The sequence below is a fragment of the Varroa destructor genome, unplaced genomic scaffold (genome assembly GCF_002443255.2).
Source record: "Varroa destructor unplaced genomic scaffold, Vdes_3.0 BEIS01000004.1, whole genome shotgun sequence".
NCBI lineage: Eukaryota > Metazoa > Arthropoda > Arachnida > Mesostigmata > Varroidae > Varroa > Varroa destructor.
This window is the reverse complement of record NW_019211457.1, coordinates 29,189,334-29,206,662: the sequence shown is the minus strand read 5'-3', so window position 1 is coordinate 29,206,662 and position 17,329 is coordinate 29,189,334. Positions and strand designations below refer to the sequence as shown.

Here is a 17,329-nt window from a genome sequence, read left to right as displayed (position 1 = left end):
TCGTATGAATTTAGAAAAAAATTAGTTATTTGTCTCTGAATAACATTAGTTAAAACCGACCGAACTATTACCCCACTCGATTTACGGTTCCATGTTGTAGGTAAAGAACGGCACAAGGCCCCTGTCCGGACCCTAATTATAATAGCACACAAATAAACGATCGACTGAATGAACTTACGTTCAATATAAAAATTCCGCATGCAATCAGTATTCTCGTCTATAAATTTTGTCGCAACTTCTATGGCTAACTGCTTAGTCATTGATTAAGGGCAACTAATCAGCACGACCACCACAGCGTAAAACAGCCATTAAAATAGATGTAAATTTTAAATCGATCAAGTGACTTCCATTGTTATATATGAACCCGGCTCGCCGCTGTTACCATGTTCGCCCCATCGCTGCTGTTAACACGATTGCAACATACATAGTACAATAGCATGAACCTCAGTGTCCGAAGATTTATGGCTCTTCCAATACCCCAGATCCTGGATTAGAAGGGACTGGATGAACACGACACTCGCGCTGTGGGCAAAAAGTGCCGCATCATAACAAAAAGTAAGCCAAATCGAGCGTTTCGGTGCCCCCTATCGGTTACCCGACCCATCGGTCCGGAGGCCCGTTCCCGATGACCCATCTAGTTCCCCAGCATCTCAGCCGCACGACATTTCAATACAGACGTTGCAAATGAAAGTCATGCACGTATGCAAGGCACGACCGTGCCGCGAGCGGCGTTTGTCAACCCGCCAAAAAAGCGGCTCCACACAGCGCCAAATGCCGCTCAGTTCCACTGGTTGGACTATTCGACCACTGGATCGCTGAACAGTGTAGGCTCACACTAAAACGGTTCATCGCCAGCTCCGTCATACAGCTCGAGCATGACATAACTCCGGTGGCGAGCGCTGCCGATCACCCGGTAGATGGTGTTTTTTTCGCATAGACGCGACCAACTCAGACACAAGAATCAACCGTGAACGACGGAGAAGGATCGCAGCGTACAGCAGCGAGTCGAACGTACCGTAAGGGGACGTAACATAGAAAGCCGCCGGTGCGATGATTTTGTTCCTCGTAAAACGCCAAACACATCGGATTGGCTAGTATCAACGTACTTTTTATGGGGCAAAACTTCTTGACAAACGACAGTCGCTTATGCCCGTTTCGATACGTATGTATGGGAGCTTTGTGTTACGCGATATCGCATGCTTTTCGCGCGCGTCGTCTTGTAAATCGTCTTGGCATGCGTTACAGCCACAAGTAAGTACATATATTCTAGCTTTACTGGTGAATAGCTTGACAGGCGTTCGACGCAACATTGATATCTACCTACATCAACTTATGGTACCGGTTGGGCGCAAAAAGAAAACCAAAATGAAAATGAGCTTTCTAAATGAATTATTTTCTTATTATTCTGTTTGTATCATCTACAGGTTGACAGATAACTTGGGGTGAACGGCCGTATATCGGACAGTTATTTAATTTTATTATCTAAACTGATGCAAGCCCTTCAATAGAGATTTAAGTCAAATCGTGGCCTATAAAGGCCTTACCTACAATTCATGTGACACGAATAGAATACACCACATGTGTTAGTACGCTTGCTTCCATAAAATATCTCTGTTGACTAAAGCACAATATATTTTTTTTTCTAAGATATGCTAGCGTTCTTTATTTTGACTCAAGAAGAGTTTGACGTAATCACAACAATGCATAAACTGCACAATGGCCAATAGAGTAAATGGTCCGAAAACGCGATGAAGAAATCATCTTTGCAAGTTGGCCGTGTCGATAATGGTTACATAATCTATCCACTGCGAGTCTTCTTAGCGTTAAGACTAACGATAAGGCTGCATTACTCTTAGTAAATGACAGATTTATTAATTTGAAAAAATACATGTACGAAGAAAAGGATGTGACATAATAGGGCAATAATAAGCGCTAGCCAATTAGATTGTCCATTGTATTATATAACAGACGGGTTTAATAGGAGAGTTGTGATAGAAGTTAACACCAAACAGACTTTACCATAGCTAGATAAAGGTATCACGTATACCTTGTTATCTATTCATGTCTATTAGTCGCCTATTAGTCAAAATTTTGTATTGTAGTTTACATTGAGCTTGATCTTACAGACATTTATAGCAAGCACACCTTCGCCGTTGTACACACTGTACACACCTGTGCGCTGCTATCTTATTCACTATTGCAGTTCAGCGACGGCGTAATGCAGCCCGTTACGATTAAGCGTTCAACGAAGAGGCGGAAATCGCGAAAATTATAAGCGAACACAATGACTCTCTGTCTACACCTGTAGATAAATCATGTTGTTATTATTATTGCATTACGTATCACTATTAAGTAACAACAGCATTAGTTTTCCTTTGGTCATGGCATCAACATTGTCATGCATTGGCCACGGCAACGTCAGTTAGATCGCTACGTTGCTGGGGCCGTCGCCCCGACGTATACGAGCGCCGTTCGAGTTGCACGAGCTCATTTAACGATGCGAGACATCCACTGATTTCATCTTCAGCATGACGGCGGTAAGAAGGCAGAAGATGAATGACTGTCGAATGAGGAGATGAGGTCAAGTGACGGTATAAGTTCAAGTGTAATACAAACGCATCGAAAACAAGCCCATGGATAGACCCAACGACGAAAACCCCCAAGACGTAAGCTTTGTGTGCTTTGCGATCATTATTTTCGCTCTTACAAAACAGATCTCTGGACGACGAAGCCAGCTAAGCAGCCATGTGGTGGCTGACCGCCGCAATTGGTTCTACTGGTGGAGAGTCGATCACGTGTTGTTTAACAAGATAGCCTTTTAATTTTCGAAAAGACAACAAGCAGTTTACCATGCAGTAACTGCTTGCTTCATTTATCAGGATTCGTACTTGAAAGAGAACATGCGGATAAAATGAATGCCCAAGGACCCTTTCGTTTTTAAGTTACTGCTCTTTGTTTTCCTTTAAATTTATACGGGATGGGGAGGACGTCTTTTAACAGTTTTAAAAAGTCCAAAAGTCGTTATTTTCAATCTGTTAAGGTAGCAGGAGAGTAACATGTAGCAAAAATAGGAATTAAGAAAAAAGTAACGTGGAGACTCTTAAAGTATCAGGAGACTTTCCCAGTAAGTACCTATTTAGGGGCCTTCACCGTTTCGTTAACGTCTCTGTCATGATTTTTTTTTGTTGGTACTATTATTATTATTATTTTAACCAAACGCGATCAAATAGAAGTAAATAGATGTTGACCGGATACCAATTTTTTTTTCGAGGTTCGATTCGTAGGTTTCCTGGATTGTTGATACCGGCTTACGACTGCCGTATTGATCGACACTGTAATACTGTGGTTATTGAAAAAATACTCTAAGCCTTTTAAAGGATGAAAATATAGTAAGTTTACTGAACATACAAAATAAACGCACACAAAGACACACAGCGCATGCACACGATTTCAAGAAAGCATCAGCGATCTCAACGACAGGACCCTTATCGCCTGTCAACTCAAGTGGGTCGATAGCAGCTTCGTACGGCTGCGAACCCTTGTGGGAGGGTATAGGCCTGTATGATCGTGGAACGTAAACCCAACATAAACATTGTGAAAAAAAACAACGTCATAAGGGGCCAGCTGCTTATTCCAGATGGGCATCACTCGTAGTATCCGCAACAGTCGATAGAATAGAATTTGTACCGGTGTTTACTCCCAGTCGGCTATCGCTATTGCCAAATAAACAAGGAAATACGATTTGAAATAAGAGGTAAAAACTACCCTCGTTTATTTGTCTGAGGCGAGGCGATTCGAGATGTGCGCGGAAGTTTTTTTAACATCGTGAAACTGTCATGACCTGAAACGGACCGAAACAGGAAAGCGTGCCACAGTATCAGTCAGAATGGCAGAGAAAGCACCGCGAACAACCCGTAATAAATTTAATTGAATAAAATAGTTAAGCAAGATGGAGAGAAAATATGAAATGGATTAAAAAAAAAACTGGACAAATACTCGACGATCAGCACTGGTATACGATGAACATTTAGAACATCATTGATGGAATAGGTTGTTTTTATAAGAAACATACACGTTGGAGCAAGTGGGACGTACGTTTAATACTAAGAGTGATCACTGTGTTTAGTTTTTGTTGGAAACGTACGCCGTCAACTCACCGAAATACAACCCTTCTTCGGTATTATTTTCGGACTTCTTCGGTATTATTTATTAAACGTGAAATTATCAAATCGAATTTATTATTAGCTATTACCTATACCGCTGCAACATAAAGATACAATTATTAATTTTCATGTGAAAAACTACTTTTAATTGAGCGTCACATATGCGCCTGCCTGCCTGCCTGCCTGCCTGCGTATAACGGTCCCTATATGAATCGCGTGTAGATCCTTTCTGAAACCACTTATTGATTTTACTTAATACACACATGAAATCATTGATATGAACGCAGTACGTTGAATGATCAAAGCGGTTGGACGAGTAAAAAAGACAAATTGCCTAAGCTTCTGTCGAGTGGGTGGGTAAGCCCAACAACACTAGCATCTTCGGCCAAGTGATATAGTTACCAAACGAGATCTGTCTGGGGTTTGTCGTTCGATCCGGTCGGACGTAGCGAAGAATCAAACATTTAACCCATTATGAAGAGAACATTGCTAATCAGCCGATCGTAATGACAAAACTGGACACTGGAGAAGGTTTTGAAGCCGCGTTTGAAGAACGCCAGGGAACCTGTTGATAGTAGAGTCATTCTACGCAACAGTTACTAGAGACGTTGTTGAGAGTGAGGAAATTCTATGTGACGCACCCAGCGTTCCCATAGTTGTTAACTTATTATCACAGATAGGTACGACCTGGCATAGACTGTTGCTAAATGATTGCAAACGATACCAAATAGACCGCCTAGATTGCAATATGAGTATAAAATTCGTATATATATATATATAAACGTGACGTAAATGTTAACAGTTATCTGTCGCTTAACCTTGCGGCTGACTCCGTCAAACGTGAGCTTCTACTTGTAGCCAATCGACGTCTAACTCGCTAGGTCACTATTATTTTTTATGATAAACTGCTGGCAATATAGTACCATTTGTGTAGTAAGGCGTTAGCTGGAACTTTCTCGAATTTACTGCCTTGTTGGTGGTGATGGGATTGTAGCCGACTGATATTTCGCCAGCGTAGTGTGCAATTACATTAATAAGCCCACTTATCGCTGGTATTATAGATTGATCTGCGTACTTAGATGCACAGAGAGTTGCACCCCATCATTCCCGAAACTGTCAATTTAATCAGCTGTGGTCTTCACACCGTATCCGTGAATGAAGTACCTATACGTGTTCCGTATTGTAAGCGCGACCCATTGTTATGTGTCGCAATTTTCGTTTAAGCGGCCCTTTAATGTATCGGCTGGCGTAAGCTCGTTGCACGTATGCTAAGCATTATGTCCGAAGTAGCGATTTCTCGAAAGCAAAATTCACGTAGTTTTATGGTCGGCGTTCGAAACAGGGTCAAACCGCAGCAAATTTCTGCGCTGTTTTATGTATATAAACAACTGGTATTTACACGGGTGCAATGGCACTAATAGAAACCAGTGAGTAAGTAACATTTAGTTACAAACTATGAACATAAATTTACTTTTATTCCAACTAACTTTTAGCCCGCTTGGAAAAAATGTGGCTCAGGTAATAGATCATCACGGAATCAAGTGCGCGGATGAGGAAGTTCTCGCGAAGTAAATTGTACCCGTTTTCCTACCTCATATATCATCATTATTATAAAGCTTTCAGTTTTTACTTTTCAGGTTGCATGTGTTAGGCAGCATGTGATACTAGGGCTTGCCCGTGAAGCTACATGCGCACAGATCTGTATTTCCGCTGTCTACTGCTCGTTCGTTTATGAATTAACAGGAAGATAATAGCAAGGTCTTGTGCGGGAGATCTGTAAAAACGCAAGTCACATATTATATGAAATAATGTTAAGTCTAAGTGACCTTGTAACCCATATTAAGTTAACTCGTCTGTTCGGGCATTCATGAATGAACGGTTACGAAGGGAGACAGCGACCTGCCACCTGTTCTCACTCATGACTACAAATAACGATTGCTAAAAGCGTAAAAAGTAATTATAAACTCAATAATAATATGAAAATAATTACATATAGTCGAAATGTTAGAATGTGCTATACGTCTGTCGGCGCACAGATGGGAAGATGGGAAACGAAGCACAACATCGAGAGAGAATAAGCACGCGGAGCTGATACACGAACGAAGCTGGATTGGGATTCCTTTTAATCCGCACCTAGAAGATTACACTTGAGTATGGTCTAAAGAACGCCACGTCCCAAGTCGTTCAGCTTCACGAAGCTCTATCGTACTCCGCCTAACAGACTAGTGTACCATAAATCAATCTGGGCAAACCAACCTCTCTTTTAGCCTAAGAACCATACAAATACAAACATAGGCCATGTGAAGTCTTCGTCAGAACGCAGAACGACAGCAATTTCTAAACTATGATTCATGAAATTATCCATTATATGTTCATAGCTAAATCTGAAAGGCGCACATTTGCCAATGAATAATTTTCTATTTCATAGCTTATACTTTTATTCGAGCTAAAAACGTAAGACCTCTACTCGGCAAAACGCCTTCGTATTTCGATACATGCTGACGTCACGATTTGCTCAAATACAACATAATCATTAGCTTTACTCGGCGCCACAATAGCAAGTGGTAATTCGGGCCTGTGCACTTATTTGCATGGAAGTTATGGCGATGCGCCGTTCAAGGCGTCCCTAGAAGCTGTGACCTTGGCTGCTAAAGAAAGCCCCCCTTCGACAAGACAAAGCATGTCTAGAGGGGCCGCCATGTCTAAATTATTGTTCAATTCTCCCACTGCCGCTGAAAGGCTTACACATATATGAAAGAAGATAAAGGTCTACCGCGAATACGTTTGCACACTAACTTAAATCGTACTTCGCTGTCTCTAACAGCGTCCACGAAAAAGGCCATTGGCCGGCCTTTCCCCAAAAGCCCCCCCGCCCCTCCGCAACAGCACGCGGCTTTCGCTTTCAGGGCATTGGCGATAAATTTGATGCCATTGTGCATATCACCTTCCATATCTATTGTTAGCCAAACTGAAAATCAGCCATAGATATTGGCTGGCGCACAATGCGTTGTCGTCGAGATTATATTATACCGGAAATGCTTCGTTTTTTACTTTTCCTTTCAAAATATATGCCTCAAAAAGCGGTAAAATTTCATTTTGTCGATAATCTTCCGTCAGATTGAGCCAATTTTAGACGATAGCCAATTTTAGCAAAGGCATATCCTATATTACATTGTATGGATCCGACATTATGTCATCGCTCGTCTTTCACTCAATAGTACGCACCAATGGCCGCTTAACAATGCGATTAGCTGTAGTAGATCACGCTTACTATAAAGAATACTAATCATCTCTTCACTGCATTGATCGGCGAATTCAGTGAAACTTTCATTTAGCTATTCTAATTAAAATCTCTTTCTCTCGCTCTCATTAAACACCAGCCTGCTACAAGCGGGGGCTTAACAAACACGCACCAACGGAAAAAAAATTGGTCCCCTGACCTAATAATCTCCCGTTTTTTCCAATTGTTCTCCTGTTGCTCATTTGCGCTGTTGTTCATCATCTAATTTTTGTCGAGGCTTATTCCTTTTTGCCTTCGTTTTTCTATCGTATGGGCCATCGATTGTTCGTCACTTAATCACGCCACGAAGCGCCATCATGTCAGATGCGTAGGGTCTTTACGAGTAGGTCGGTGCATTGAACGCCCGGATAGCAAGGAGGGGCAGGCGGGGCACCAATTCGTATACAATTCGCTCTTCGGTTTACGGCTAACATGCACCTTTCGGAAAGGAATGCTCTATTTTCTTCTTCAATAAGTGTTTTACTAGATTATATCTTCGACAGTTTACCAGCTGCTGGTCGGCTCAATCACGCTATCGTTGGTTGTAATAGCAGCAATGGCCGATGAATCTGTGGTGCTCGATAGCTAGCTTGAAGCAACTGCGACGACACCGAACACCGTTTACTAGACTCACCCGTTCAAGACTCGCTGACATCGATCTGGCTAACCAACTGTCAATATATCGGACTTGTACCACTTGGTAATGGTTGAACAATTCGCGTAGGAAATCGTCACGGCGGGAACGGAAGATAGAGAAGCCTTGCGGTAGAGCTTCGCGAGTAAAATAAACGAATTTTTATTGTCCACTGATCAGCTGGAAAAGTGGCTGATATTTGGTAGCGTTTTTTATTCGCCGGCCATCTGTACGTCATGGAACGTAAAAAGTAACGGAATCTGGATAAAAGTTCAATCTAGCAATAAACGTCAGGTGGGCCCCACATCGTGCGCCGGCCGAGATCGACTGCGTCGACATCAACTAGCATAAAGATGAAGTTGACATCGTTGTGGAGTCTGTGACTGTCAACACTCAATTCGTCGATTGTAAAAGTTGGCTTTTTATGCCACTCGAGGCGCAACAGGTGCACAGTAACGAACAATAAACGAACAGGTTTTTGGTCTCCTTGTTTGAGTCCATCTCATACCCGCGCTTGACCGCCGTTAGTCGTCACGATGATTAGATAGTAACAGCCAATAATTAATTATCACAAGACGTGTCCTTCTTTATCTCGCTACAAAAAAAATGACGAATAAGCGCCGCTGACCCTTAATAATCTGTGGAACCTCGTGGAATAAGATCGCGTAACGCCTGTCACTCAAAAGTAATAGTGAACGAATAGGAGCAGATAGCTGCCTTATTTTCTCTGACTCATTTATATGAAGCGGGCCATTTTTTGTAGTCCGGTAAAACTCTTCTTTGTTTTTTTCTTTGACGTATTATAGTGCTTTCTTTTTCAAGAGGGTTTGAGCAATGCAGCCTAAGTATGCTTGGCACCGTTAAGGGTCGAGCGTGAAACTCAACCTCGACGCGTGGAATCGTTTCTGCCGAGATAATCACCGACTGAACCTCAATTCTTCCCTTAAGGTCCATGATTAGTAAATGGTTGATTTAGGCTGGTTCAAGTCCCGCCAACGGCATGTGCCACACGATAAGTGTGACTAAGCAAATAAATAACGTTGACTTAGTATGGATTGTTTTGGACACATTTGGGCGTCCGGCTAAGCGTAGGAATCACTTAGCAGAAAGAACGTTTTTACCAGACATTAACCTATAATGGTTATATAATATAATAATAATAAAATAGCACGATTAAGCGATCTGAGCGGCGTTAGCTGGTCGATTTTGTTTACGTATGCCTAAACGTATGAACTGATTCTCGTCAAATCATAAAAAGGCTTCCTTAAACACGTGTGACAGATCACGGTCCAATTTCCACGTAATAAGATGCAAAAACAAAGCTATAAGTATTTTCCCAAAATATCTCGCTACCAAGAAAAAAACATACGCAAACTATTAGTATTGAAAAAAAAAACTGGAATTGTCTCGTGTAGTATTGCTATCATAATGATGCGTGTGCTTTACCATAGCTGCTGATTTACGCGGGATAAATCCATTCTATCTATTCAAAGCATATCATACAAGACGTGTTCGCCAGATGTTCTATCCTGGTATAGTGGGTATTTTGCTGCACCCACTTTGCCTGTTATCCTGTGTCTTTTTGCAAAACCGTTTTCATTCCCTCTGCTCTACTTGCCGCGAATGTAGCAAGCGTATCTCCAAAGCTTAGTCTTGACTAAAGTGTGACTATTTACGTTACTTTGGTTATTATGAGACATGTTTCATACGCCTACAAATGCTAAAATAAACTCTTGATTCCTCACCGTTGCCCTGGACTTCCAGCTGATGCCCAAAACACATGCAATTTACCAAAAGCAATTAGTCCGCCTCAATTACGTTCGTTCCGGTTGAGCTCTGATCTGGCGAAGTAAAATGGAGGACTATTAAATCAATAATAATCACATCAACTTAATATGACGTCAACAGTATCTACTCACAAAAAGGCTGTTGCTGCCAAAGTAAATGTCTTGCACTGAAAAGGACCCGAAGGACAAGTGAATTTTCCTGTTTTCGAATACGAATCAGGTAGTTAGCAGCTAGGATTCTGCTGTTTGTTTTAGTTTCCTTTGGCTACGACCTTTTGGTTATGGCAGAATGACGTTAGCCATTCATAATATGCCTCTCACTTCCCTTTCCTGCGCAATTCTATCAAGCGGGTGTACTTCGATCGGACTTCAGCACACTCTGTTCCGCACATTAAGTGGTCCAGCCCGCTAAAAAAGTATATTGAGAACGCCTATTGGCACGACCGACTGTGTTATGCAATGCCGTCCTTAACTTGGCCCGATGGGGCTACATCGAGGATTGTTATCAGTGGCATAGTCGTGATGCAGTACGGCGAAGGCTCACGCAGAGCTAGCGCATCGATACTATACAAACACTGGACAAATAGACGAATAGTTTTTCATATGATTGGACAGCATTAAATAAATTCATAATTAGGTAATTGTTGTATTATTAGCGTACGGCGGTCATTTATTATAGGCCGCTTTTATTTGTCGACGGTACGTGGTAATATTGGAGAAAAGCTCAAATTATGTTATAACATCACTAGCCACATAAAGGGAAACACAGATAAAATATTCAAATATCAAAAACCCGGTGTACGTGCGGTGCAGTATGCCAGTATTCGAATTGTCCCCGTTAGTAGCGCTGTACCTCTGATGTTTTTGTCTTGTTTTTATTCTATAAAAGGTGTTACGTAAAAAATATAGAGTGCTATTTCGCGGTACAGAAATGTTGCCAACGAGACAACTATGGATTAGACATCTTCACAACGCTGATGCCTCGCGTAGCGCAGCTACTGTTGTGTTGCGTCATGCTGCATTGAAAATAGGCACAACGCCGCAGACGTCGGTGTACCTACGATCATTATTCTTGATTATTATTGTTACCATTACTACTCTAGTCTTCACTGTTTCAGATGATCTATTATTGGTTCCAAAAAATCTACTAGGACAACAAGGCCTGTCTAGCGCGAAAAACAAGCGCATTCACACTGTCCGGACGCGCCAGACGTCTTCGAACCCGTGACTGTTCGCTAATTTAACAAGATACGCATCTGAAGTACATAATTAAACTTAGCGAACAAGCGTCCGTCCCACGTTCGCTTACGGAGCCACGATTACAAGCCGATACAAGCTGTTGACTCGTGCAATTGCCTCTTGTACTTGTTTCTCCTCACTTTCACTGCGATTTTGTTTGCTGCCACCAGCAAATTAACATATTTACTTCGAATTTATCTCTAACACATCAACGTGCGGCAGACATGCGTGCTAGTCAACAGGACCTGCAGGAACGCACTTCATACACACGAAAAACAACCGGCCGTAAACGATCCAACGGCGATGCAAGCCTATGCTTATCGCGTTTTCACACAGAGCAACAAACCAAACCTTAGCTATGAACGAATCTTCGGAGAAACCGCAGCGTCGGGCGTTGAGATATTTGTATGTGTAAGCGACGATGCCAACAAAAAACATAATTTGGGACTGACTCGTCATTTGAGCGTCGATGAGAAGGACGGACAGAGAAAAAGCCAAAGATCTAGCCCCAAAAATAAACCAGACAATAAAGACCGATGACGAGTGAACAAATTAAAGTATTGTATTGTTGGTATTTATATTTGCTACCCTTAGCAACATTAGCTTAGAGCTAATTACAGGTGCAGTTGATGTTAAAAGTGTTATTATTAGATTAGGGTCAATAGACGTTGAAAATTCACGAGTTTGCACATGCGGCCAGTGATCACTTCTGTGCACAAAAGCTTTGGGCAGTAAATCAAATGATAAGAACGTGCTTATATTGGTTGATTGTGTGAGATAGAAGAACGCAAAGGTTGCTAGGTAAGTGTTCAAATTTGTGTAATGCCCGATCTCAAAGACTACCAACTGTTAGTTGTTTCGGATTTGTTAAGTTCTGGCTTCACGGAAACTTTTGACCTGCTAGAATTTAGTTAAAATCTTCCTTCGCTAATACAATGCACTATATCAACATATTTTAGCAAAAAAATAATCTGTACACCAGAAAGTGTGTCTGGAGAGAAATTGGCGCACAGTTTTTTTTCGGGCAGATTTCTAAAATCTAATTCCGCTTAACGACTGTAGGGAGTGTGATGCGAGAAAAACGGAAAAAAAAAAGATAGAGATGCTAGTTGTGTACACGGGGAAACAAACACAACAAAATGATGGAACGGGGAAACAAAATGATGGAATCGAGCCGACCCGGCTTTGTAATGCTCAATTTTATTTTTAATTACAGCTTTAGTTGTACTCTAATAATTATTTTTCTGTATTATAAGTTGCTTCTAGCTAGAGAGCGCTAGCAGTTATGTCGAGCAGTATATGGTAATTCAGACTCGCACGTATGAAACAAATTAAAAGTTTATACTTTTAATCCATTTTAGGATACTTGAAAAATACATCACGTTCAATCCGCAAAAAAAAACCTAAGAATGTTGTTAGTTCCTCTTATTAAATTGTGCAGCGAAAGATAGTCCAATAGTGACTCTTTGCTAGTGTTTTTTGCAACCTTCTCAATAAGCGACCTGGACGTCGCACACATGTATACTGATATTTTCCTTTAAGTCCTGATAATAGCAGGAAAAAGCTTACCTGCGTGCTGGAGCGGGGCTACAGCTGGTCCGCCTGAGATATTCAAGCATCATTCGTCGGACAGAAAATCAGCGCTTTCCTATCTGAAGGAAGGTATGCTCATTTCAGCCACCTTTACCCGCACGAAAGCTGTACGAAAATACGATACAGACAAAACTTCAGGATTGACACAGCCACCCGTGCTAGTTGAGATGTACACGAAATCTTGAGGAAAATATAGTTGTAAAGAGATGATACGTGAACAAAGTCAACTGTGATATTTACAAAAGAAATTTTTTATATACTCGATGCTTCGATAGAACAAGACTAGAAGTAGGTTCCCGTGATAGCTTAGTAGGTTGCTAACCTTAGGGACACGTTGTAGCCTGGACTCGCGCCCGAGCAGAGACACACTTCGTTTAGTGCTGGAAGCCGTTTGATTAAATGCCTAACGGACGTGAAAACTCGAAACATAAAGACAGGTAAAATGAACTATTAAACTAACGGCCCTTATAGTTTGGGATGAGCGACAACGGTAGTACCGCTGTTTACGCAAGAAAATGAAATGACTTCCCCAAGTCAAAGGTTTCGTGCGTAGCAGCCTTAATCAAATGTAATCTGTTCAGAGCAAACTTATTATTGATGGCTATGTATTATAGCTCACATTTGTATATAATTATCTTGGATAATACGCCTCGCAAAATATTGTTACATTACAAAAAAAAATAGAAGCGAAAAATAACGTTACAAATGTTGTTTTTTCATACTACCTAATTAATAGGCTGTAGCTAAGTGCAAACGGTGCATTATAAATAACAGCCCAAAGTTTCTATTGCCATGTTAAATGGTATTAATGGTTATATAATAGCTAGCGAATATCGAAACATACCGTTATTATACAGTCTACCGGTTCATGCGATGCAGACGTTTAATAAATGTCTAAAAGCCTAAGTCAGACACCCTAAAGGAATCATTTCTTACGCAGTTATATGGTTGTTTGCTGAGGTTTTAGTTATTATTCAAACAATGTGGCAGAGTGTGACCTGGGCAAAAGGTATCAATTAATGCGATAATAAACCTGTTAGGGAAAATTTCCAACAAAAATTATGAAAAAATTACAATTTCAACACGGACACACGACGGTTTTAGCTTAGCTACAGTTTGCTTAAGTTGAATTTTAGAAAAATCGCATGGGCCATTTATTCAGCAGAAAGCATAATAGTCGCTAGCTACCCGGCTTTGATAGGTCTTCATCTTGAGAAACCTTGAGATAAAGCTGCTCGTAAAATGAAGCCGACTAGACGAATACTTTTGTCAGTGAAGTTTCCTCGGTGAGTTTAGACGAAGTCGTTGTCTGCTAGTTATTCGACAAAATCGAGAATATGAAAAAGCTTATATTATTAAGTCCTTTACCTTTCAAGCTCAGCAAACTAGGCGCAAATTTGTATTTTCGGAAGGTCCCCGATTTTTAATTTTTTACTACGTGGTGGTAAATTATCGTTTGTCCGGATGGTTCACAACCAACTAAGTATGAATCATCTTTCGCCTAATTTCAAGTGTACAAATGTTCTTCCAGGAAGCAGTTTTTTTTCATCAAAGGGCATCATACTACCTTGATTCATTTATGAAGTCTAAACCATCTCGCTATAGTAATGGTTTGATGAACACTTTTATCCGAGTGGGAGGAACTGGTAGCTCACTCACTTACTTTTTAAGCAATCGCACATATACACTGTACCAACGAATTAATTGCAATTGAGTAAAAAGGTGGCTACCAAGACACTCTAACGGGGAAGTGGCAGCAGGGTAACTAATACTTGCTCAAACAGGATAGCTGTAGTAAATTGCGAGGTCACTGATCCCCCAAATGAAAGTTTCACTAGGTAAAAGAAAAATCAATCTAACCGGAGAATTATAATCAGATGACAGGATTCTAGGATCGGACGTTTGTTTGTAACGGCAAAGCAACAGGCTTGTAAAAATATTCCAGTTGGAGAATGAGTCACGTGAAGCCGGGTAGCTGTAACGGGATAAAATCATTGAAGCTGCAAAATTTCAACTGAATTATAATAAGATTCAATGTAAACGTGTAGATTTGCGCTAATAAAAGTTTCTTTTAGTGATGCCCGTTCGATTACTGAATCCGTTTTTGAAATGGCCTCACTTTGAGTTCCCTATCGTTTGAAATCTGCTTTACATCTCTTTGCGGGAGCCGTAAAAGCTCATGTAAACTACGCTGTGACGAGCTTTTAAAGTATAATTTTCTGCTCAAAAAATGATAGTTCAATGTTTACATAGAGATCTAGATTAAGGCCAATATTTCTTCGCGCTAATCGAAAGCGCTCGCCGATATAAATCAAAACATGTGTCTGTACCTAGATCAAATATTTTTGTCAAAATTGCCGCCTGAAGTGTGAAAATTAGACGTAGTGCTATATGCAGGAGGAATATTTCGATAAATCTGGACAAACTGCGTAAAAATGTTACACATGCCTTTTTATCTAAAACGAGCACTTTCGCATAAAGGTAGCGAGACCACATGTGGCGTATCTTCTTTTTCTAGCAATGGGATAAAATCTTGTTTCAAATAATTTTTTTAACAAATTTTTAATGTATGCCAATTGGAGTGCTGCAACATGATGAACATTTTTTGTAACAACTTTTTTTGTTAAAATATTCACTATAAAGCGGTCTTGCATGATAAAGATCGAAACAACGAAACCATTCTTCTTCGAGGGAAGTGCTGCTTTTTTGATGGTTTTCCTTGGCAGTGCATATATCTCGACGAGCTGCATAAAAATGTAATATATTTTCCTATATCTGAAATGAATATTTTTTGGCACGAAAAGGGCCAAAAACTAATGTGGTAACTGTTTCGCTTATTTGACACGATGGTGGGATGAATGTCTTTTGTGGGACTGTAACAAGCAGCAGACTTAGAGACAGGAAAACTTATGAACTTAGCAGCTGCGGAAATTAGTCGAAGATTGGTTAGGACATTAGGTAAGGAAGTCTTGAGCGAGAATATAGTACGTGAATGGTGTAAACGTTTTAAGAATGGGGATTAAAGCATTGGAGATCAGCAAGAAAGTAACCAGATGTCGGGAACCAGAGTACAAGGAGATACTGTCGCAATCGGGGAGGCCTTCTATAAAAGCAGAGTCCGAAGTCTACGGGCTATGGCGACCAAAAAATTCATGTTAAACTGATTTCAGGTCATCTGGAAATCCATCTGATGCATTTCACGGGCAATTTATGGAACTTTAATCAGCAAAAAGCTCGTTTTAAGCATACGGTTGCCATAATTCGATCACTAGCCGTAAACATGAATGAAGAATCTTTAGTTCCCTAAAAGGCTCATGGATCATTGGTTCGTCAATTGTAAGTACCCGGTCTAATTGCTCGATGACAACGCCAAGGCTCATCGCTATACTTCAATTACTACCTGGATTAAGCAATCAAGCATCCACTCCAAGCTAAGTACGCGCAATTATAAACTTTTACGCACGACCAGTGCGCAAGCATAGTCGACAAATAATTTACATCGAAAAGCCCAAGTGAATTTGTTTCATAAATTGGGCTTGGGGATAAGAATAGTGGGTACATGGCATCCAGAAACTGGGACAAAATAAAAACAAGTGCCCTTAGTGCGTATTAGAAATGATCATTCTAGCCCAGGTGCTTCAAATATTACTTATTTCACAATCTATCGGATTCGCTTGTCGCCGCCTTACAGATCGAAGTCTATGATGGCGGAAGGGATTTGTCGGTAGCACTTAAAAGTTCTGCATGAGCTAATATGCAATATATGTTCCTATATCTAAATTTCTCGGGCCACTAATGCCGTACAAAGGTTTAACTTAACAATTATTTAATTAGCTATTAATCGATAGATTTCGACGAATTGAATAAAAACGCCGTATACGACTTTATATCTAAAATGGATATTTCCGCATAAAAGGAGGAAAGATCCGATTAATTATATCAATTCCGGACAATGAGCTTTTTGAGTGGCTTTTTAAACGAATTTTTAGTTAATGGTAATTGAAAAGGCCAGGTGTCAACTTTTCATTAAATTCATTCATATTAGAAGAGGCTGATAAAGTATCTGCCCAGCTTAGGTAAGCGGGACATCTGCAACGGGATATGTAACGGATTGGTTATATATTAAACCTAATATTAAGCTGTATGTAATATCAGCAAATTAAATTAACTAAACCGATTAACCCAAGACAGGCACGGGTCCGTAAAAAAAGCCGATTCATAAGAACGGTATTGGAAGCACAGTTGGCAATATCATCATACATTTACATGTGCAAATGCAAGTCGTGCATTTACTATACATACAATAGAGCTACGAAACATTTTCATTTCGAGGTTATAAGCCAGGTGGTATGATGATGGTTATTAGTATTAGAGAAAGAAGCTTGACTTCCCTTATGACGATAGTAGACACTATCTCACTTTGTACTCGGCGCACTTTAGCCAGCCATTGTAGCAACGCAAAACAAGTAAGTTGATAAGAGAAAACTATTATAAGGTCTTTTAACGTTTAGCCATTTCAAAGAGATCTTAACTAGCCATCATTTCGATATCTATCTTTTCATTATTCGTAAGACGCTGGCACTTCAGAGCTTTCGAATAATGCATTTCTTTTCGCATTAATTATTTAGATATA

The 17,329-nt window shown here is 40.5% G+C and overlaps 1 protein-coding gene and 1 long non-coding RNA gene across 9 annotated transcripts in view; one reads left to right on the top strand and one right to left on the bottom strand.

Annotated features, from left to right (window-relative positions):
• Trs31 (trafficking protein particle complex subunit 31) overlaps positions 1–17,329 on the top strand; it is a 76,199-nt gene that overhangs the window by 42,829 nt on the left and 16,041 nt on the right. For 2 of the 3 annotated variants that reach the window (XM_086985938.1, XM_086985937.1), the window contains exon 2: positions 10,983–11,904. The gene's annotated coding sequence lies outside the window, so the exon portion shown is untranslated. Of the gene's footprint in view, positions 1–773; positions 1,252–10,982; positions 11,905–17,329 lie in introns of those variants that run through there. The other variant, XM_086985934.1, reaches the window with a different exon arrangement.
• LOC147756061 (uncharacterized) lies at positions 2,422–10,986 on the bottom strand. Of its 6 annotated transcripts, none has more exons than XR_015325573.1 (3): positions 9,997–10,986; positions 3,766–3,841; positions 2,422–2,560 (listed from the first exon to the last, which is right to left on the bottom strand). It is a non-coding gene; the product is annotated as an uncharacterized LOC147756061 (long non-coding RNA). The 6 variants fall into 6 exon arrangements; XR_015325572.1 differs by lacking the exon at positions 9,997–10,986 and adding an exon at positions 7,604–9,803; XR_015325571.1 differs by lacking the exon at positions 2,422–2,560 and adding an exon at positions 9,823–9,918 and having other exon boundaries at positions 3,749–3,841.